General features: G+C 32.4%; 1 non-coding gene across 1 annotated transcript; it reads left to right on the top strand.

Moving 5' to 3' along the window:
* The first annotated feature begins 5883 nt into the window (after positions 1-5883).
* Positions 5884-5957, top strand: TRNAV-GAC (transfer RNA valine (anticodon GAC)). The gene has a single exon. It is a non-coding gene; the product is annotated as a tRNA-Val (tRNA).
* Positions 5958-6528: the final 571 nt, after the last annotated feature.

Genomic DNA, 6528 nt, shown 5'->3' with positions numbered 1-6528 from the left:
TTTTGGTCAAGAGCCAAATATTTCCCATCTTAGAACATTTGGTTGTGCAGTGTATGTTCCAATTGCGACACCACAACGTACAAAAATGGGTCCTCAAAGGAGGTTGGGAATATATGTTGGATATGAAACATCTTCAATATTAAGGTATATTGAACCTATGACAGGTGACGTTTTTACAGCACGTTTTGCTGATTGTCATTTTAATGAAACATTGTTCCCTAGATTAGGGGGAGAAATGAAAAATAAAGAAAATGATGTTTCATGGTGTGAACCTCAATTAAAGTATCTTGATCCTCGCACAAAAGAATGCGAGACAGAAGTTCAAAAGATAATGCATATACAAGAACTTGCAAATCAATTGCCTGATGCATTTACAGATACAAAAACGGTGACAAAATCATATATACCAGCAGTAAATACTCCAGCTCGAATTGAAATTCCAAAAGCTGGCAATAACGTCACTCATGAATCTTTGCCACGTCAGAAACGTGGAAGACCAATCGGTTCAAAGGATAAAAATCCTCGAAAAAGAAAATCAGCTGATAATGAAGTAAAAGAAAGTGTTCAAGAAGAACCACAAATCAGTACTCCTACTGCAGAGGAGATTGATGATGTCAATACAGAAATTGCAATCAATTATGCATATTCAAAAATATTATGGAACCGAAATGAAATGAAAAATCTTGATGATAAATTTTCATTTAATGTTGCATATGACATCATGAATAATGATGATGATCCAGAACCAACATCTATGGTTGAATGTCAAAATAGACATGATTGGGCTCAATGGAAAGAAGCAATACGAGCTGAATTAGAATCACTCAATAAAAGAAAAGTTTTCGGATCCATCATTCTCACTCCTAAAGATGTGAAACCTGTAGGATACAGATGGATTTTTGTCCGAAAAAGAAATGAGAAAAATGAAGTTACAAGGTATAAAGCTAGACTTGTAGCTCAAGGTTTTTCTCAAAGACCGGGAATTGATTATGAAGAAACTTATTCTCCTGTTATGGATGCAATTACTTTTAGGTACTTAATCAGTCTGGCAGTTTCTAAAAATTTAGAAATGCATCTCATGGATGTTGTGACTGCTTATCTATATGGATCACTTGATAGTGATATATATATGAAGATACCTGAAGGATTTAAGGTACCAGAAGCATCAAATGCAAAACCCAAAGAAATGTATTCGATTAAATTACAAAGATCTTTATATGGGTTAAAACAATCGGGACGTATGTGGTATAACCGATTAAGTGATTACTTGATAAGCAAAGGGTATACAAATAATCTTACTTGCCCTTGTGTTTTCATTAAGAAAACAACATCCGGATATGTGATCATAGCTGTTTATGTTGATGATCTTAACATCATAGGTACAAATAAAGAGATCCATGAAGCCATTCAACTTCTAAAGAAAGAATTTGAAATGAAAGATCTCGGAAAAACCAAGTATTGCCTTGGTTTACAAATTGAGCATATGCCTAATGGTTTACTTGTACATCAAACAACATATACTGAAAAGATTTTGAAACGTTTCAATATGGACAAGGCAAAACCATTAAGTACTCCTATGGTTGTTAGATCACTCAATGTTGAAGCTGATCCATTTCGTCCATGTGAAGATCAAGAAGACATTCTTGGACCAGAAGTACCATATCTTAGTGCAATTGGAGCTCTTATGTATCTTACAAATTGTACAAGACCTGACATTTCTTTTGCAGTTAATTTGTTGGCAAGATTCAGCTCTGCTCCTACCAAAAGACACTGGAATGGGATCAAACACATATTTCGATACCTTCGAGGAACTACTGATTTAGGATTATTTTATTCTAACGAATCAAAACAAGATTTGGTTGGTTATGCAGATGCAGGTTATTTATCTGATCCACATAAAGCTAAATCTCAAACTGGATATGTATTCCTAAATGGAGGTACTGCAATATCATGGCGTTCTCAAAAACAAACACTTGTTGCTACATCGTCAAATCATGCCGAAGTGATTGCATTACATGAAGCTACTCGAGAATGTTTTTGGTTGAGATCAATGACACAACTCATTACTGATTCTTGTGGACTAGAACGCGATAAAAGTCCAACAACTATCTATGAAGATAATGCAGCTTGCATAGCACAGATGAAAGAAGGGTATATCAAAAGTGACCGAACAAAACACATACCACCTAGATTCTTCTCATACACTCAAAATCTCATTAAGGACAACCAGATTGAAATGAGATATGTGCAATCTAGCAAAAACTCTGCTGATCTTTTCACGAAAGCACTTCCAACTGCTATTTTCAGAACACACGTTCATAACATTGGCATGAGACATGTTCAAAAGATGTAACAGCTGAAGCGATGTCTACTTGAGGGGGAGTCAACTCCATGCTGCACTCTTTTTCCCTTAGCTAAAGTTTTTTCCCACTGGGTTTTCTTTAGCAAGGTTTTTAACGAGGCAGTAATTTATAGTTGATCTTCAACAAAATAAAATTGCTATCCAAGGGGGAGTGTTATAATAATAATAATAATATAGATATGGATAGTCAATTTTGGTGTATACATATAGTCAATTTTGGTACACAAAGTATGTATTTTTATATTGAGATTTTAGGCTATAAATACTCATGAATGCAAGCATTAAACTTGCACCATTTCTCACACTTACAAAGTGTTTCTTTCTTTCTCTCCATTATCATCTTTGTTCTTACACTTCATTATTAGTATTCTAAATCAAGAATCAAATCACTAAAGGTAGTTATAAGCCTACTGAATTATAACATCAAGAATCAAACCACTAAAGGTAGTTATAAGCCTACTGAATTATAACATCAAGAATCAAACCACTAAAGGTAGTTATAAGCCTACTGAATTATAACAGTTTTGTTTTAAAAAAAAAAACAATTATGTAATGTCACATGGTATTTGTTTTTGCGTTACAAAAAAGTGGCACGAAATTACACAATATGTAATATGTAATGTAACAACTAACTAGTGTAGCTCTTACTCAGATTGGTGAGAGACTGAGAGTTCAAATGCCAAATCATGTCTAAAGTGTATAAGTCGCAAATTTGCAATATAGAACACAGGGCAATCGGCTATGTTTGTTAGTCGTGAAATGAAGACAAGTACTTGATCAAACTTCACTCAAATTATAGATAACTAGTAGAGGGGTCCGCGCGTTGCAGCGGATTGTTTGCAACGATTTGGAACCCAGTTGTAGTTAATGAGATACATAAATTTGATCTAATACCATCTTTAATAAACAATATAATACGCTATAAACATAACCAAAACCTCCCTTGCCTATCTTTTTCTGGACTGAAATCTTGAGTAGCAACATAAAAATCTTTGAATGCATACAATCTCATTATGTCAACATTCAAAGGTGAAACAATCATATAATATCTAATAAGAATAAGATGTTTATGGAAGTGCAAATAGTAAAGGTCCCATTCAACATGTATGACTGTTAGTAGGTGGTGCTACTTATACCAACATTTTGAAACAGTAACGAAAACATGTAAGTTGTGAAATTAAAAAGTAACAATTCAGTATGTACCATACCAAGAATTTACCGAACTTGACTTGTAAATTATCACTTTTAGGTGTATCTCGGCTATAACCTTCTTTAACCGGCTTCTTTTTCAAACATTAATTCTAGATTACGATATTTCTGATGTGTCTCGCGATCGCCAATGTCCATATAATAATATGAAAACACCTACACAACATATCAAATGGTTATAAATATGTAACAAAAATATTTGTATCTGCAAGAGAAAGTGATGAAAGATAAAACACTAACACATATGTGACTCCTGATAACAATTACAAACTAAAAGGCCATCTAAATTCAACTACTACATTCTTTTTGTCTTTGTTTCTTCTCTGTATTCTTTAATTTTGTTTTTTTTTTTGTTTTAAATGTATCTTGAATTCTAATCATAAAGATCTTTATGTGTTTTTTTTTGTTATGTCTATATACGTTTTAAAATTTATTTCTTATTAAAATTGTTTTCAATAAAAATGTCTATTATGATTTCTAGAAAATAACAACGGTAGATCATCATGTATATAACGGAGTATTAGTATGTGGTTTTGAATAATTATTTTCTCAAAAACAAAAATGAGGTATTTCCTTTATTATCTTTACTTTTGTAGATCTGTTTAGTCACCGTCACATATGTAGATCTTGTTGACATATCACTACTACACAAAAGAGTATACAAACCCCTTTTTGAAACCGGTTTTGTGAATAAGAGATAAAAACCGGTCTAAAAGAGCATCGGAACCGGGGTGTTTAATAATACGGAAATGTTGTTAAAACCGGCTCCGAAAATATATTTTCCAAACCGGTTTTTTTACATAAAAATCGGTTTCAAGTTTGCAAACATGTTTTATTTTTTAAACCGGTCTGCTTTTTACACGGGATACGAAAAAGTTGAAATTAACTTAACATGTCAATTGCCGGCTGTTTCCCATCCCATTACATCTCGATATACTCGTTTCCCATCCCATTCCATCTCTACTCCATATTATTTAATTTAATTCCTATCTTAAAAAGTAAAAGTTATTTAGCTTTTCATATTCTAGATCTATATTCTTTCAATTGAGCCGTAAACAGAATTTATTCAAGTTTATTGATTTTTATCAGCCTCATCGTACATCGTAAGTTTTTAATCAATTCATTCAGATTTACTCCGATGTAACTTATTTGTTCGGTTCGTATATGAACGACTTGAGTATTTTGTTTTCTTTTGCTTATTTGTAAACAGGTTCGATTCTACTGTGAACATGTTCGATTCTTGTAAAAAGGTTCGACTCCTGAAGTCTATTGTTTTATTTTGCTTGTCTGTCTCCTATTCGTGTATTTTGATTTGATTATATGGTGTGTTCTTTGTATTAGCGAATTACTAGATGAAGATGAAGATCGTTTAGCGAATGGATGAAGATCGATTCCCGAAAGGATGAAGATTAGCGAAGATGAAGATTAGCAGATTAATATTTTTTTTAAAAAGGAAGAATCCAAACTGGTTTTTAAAATAAACCGGTGACAAAAGGTCTAGTAACCGGTCTCAACTGTTTGCATTTCCTTTTTTTGTAGTAGTGCATGTAGATCTTGTTTTCATATATTGTTATCAGATCTGGTTTTCAAGTACACATGTAGATCTTGTTTCTTGTTTTCAAATCTTTGTTCAAAGACACATGCACATACTCCGATTTTGATTTCGATTTCAGGTATGTGTTCGGATCTTGTTTTCTGATCTCTATTCAAACAAATACACATACTTCGATTTCGATTTTATGGGTTGCAAGTGGTCTACGGTGCTTGTCGGTTACCGGCGGTGGTTGCAGGAAACTCATAAACTGCAACTCAAAAGATGAGAAGGTTCATAAGATGGTGGTTCCAAAAAAAAAAAAAAATGATTAATGATCCTTCACGAAGTTTGCAATCGATTTCAAACATCAATTCCACTTAGTTGGTTTTTGGTGATTCTCAATTTGAAGGATGAATGAAGGAGGTGATTATTAAAAAACAACTACCAAGGGTCGAGAGGCCTCTCCTCCAAAAAAAAAAAAAAAAAAAAAAAAAAAAAAAAAAAAAAACTTATCGCTACAGTTAAACAGTTGATTTAAGTGTAGAAATGATTATGTATAGTATAGTATAGTATAGTATAGTATAGTATAGTATAGTATAGTATAATATAATATAATATAATAATAATATAATATAATATTATAATATAATAGGTATTTCACGAAACAGCATATAATGCGGTTGTATTTGTTGATTTATTATTTCTCTCAAAATTACATCCAAATTATAACCATTTTAATTTATGATATAGACAGTACTACTTTTATAGGATATCAACTGTCTGGGTGGTGTAGTCGCTTATCACGCTAGTCTGACACACTAGAGGTCCCTGGTTCGAACCCGGGCTCAGACATTTTGTTTTTTTGGGACTTGTCTTGCACAATATAATGAAACATTGTCAGATATACCCTTATCTTGATTGTTTAGAATATAAACAATCCAAATCTCGTATTATTTTACCCTCATATAGTATTAGTATTTGTTTTAATTTCAAAAAAATCATTCATTCTAACGATCACCCAATATTAATCGGGCCACTACTTAGGCCGAAGGCAGGAATAGTGAAAATATATAAATGGGCTTAAATAGGGAATATTAATTATTGATCCAAGATCTTATGGGCCACCATCAATTTCTAATCTAACAAATATAAAGTTGCTCGGATGGAGAAAGGAATTTTTTTTTCTTTTTTTTTCTTTTTAGTGTAGCGCTAGGGCTATACATAGAAAATTAAATTATCCATTATATTAGTTCACAGTATTTGATCTATGAACACCAGACTCTCCATTGAATAATAAATATGAATTATAAGAACAATAATTGAGAGAACACGATATGAAGAAATATGAAAGATAATATTAATCGTGCAAAGATACATCACAAGGCTAAACCGTAGCCCCTATTTATACTGTTTTTAACTTCAA

This window comes from Rutidosis leptorrhynchoides, chromosome 6, assembly GCF_046630445.1.
Source record: "Rutidosis leptorrhynchoides isolate AG116_Rl617_1_P2 chromosome 6, CSIRO_AGI_Rlap_v1, whole genome shotgun sequence".
NCBI lineage: Eukaryota > Viridiplantae > Streptophyta > Magnoliopsida > Asterales > Asteraceae > Rutidosis > Rutidosis leptorrhynchoides.
Note: the sequence above shows the minus strand (reverse complement) of the source record. Positions and strands in the feature narration are given on the sequence as shown.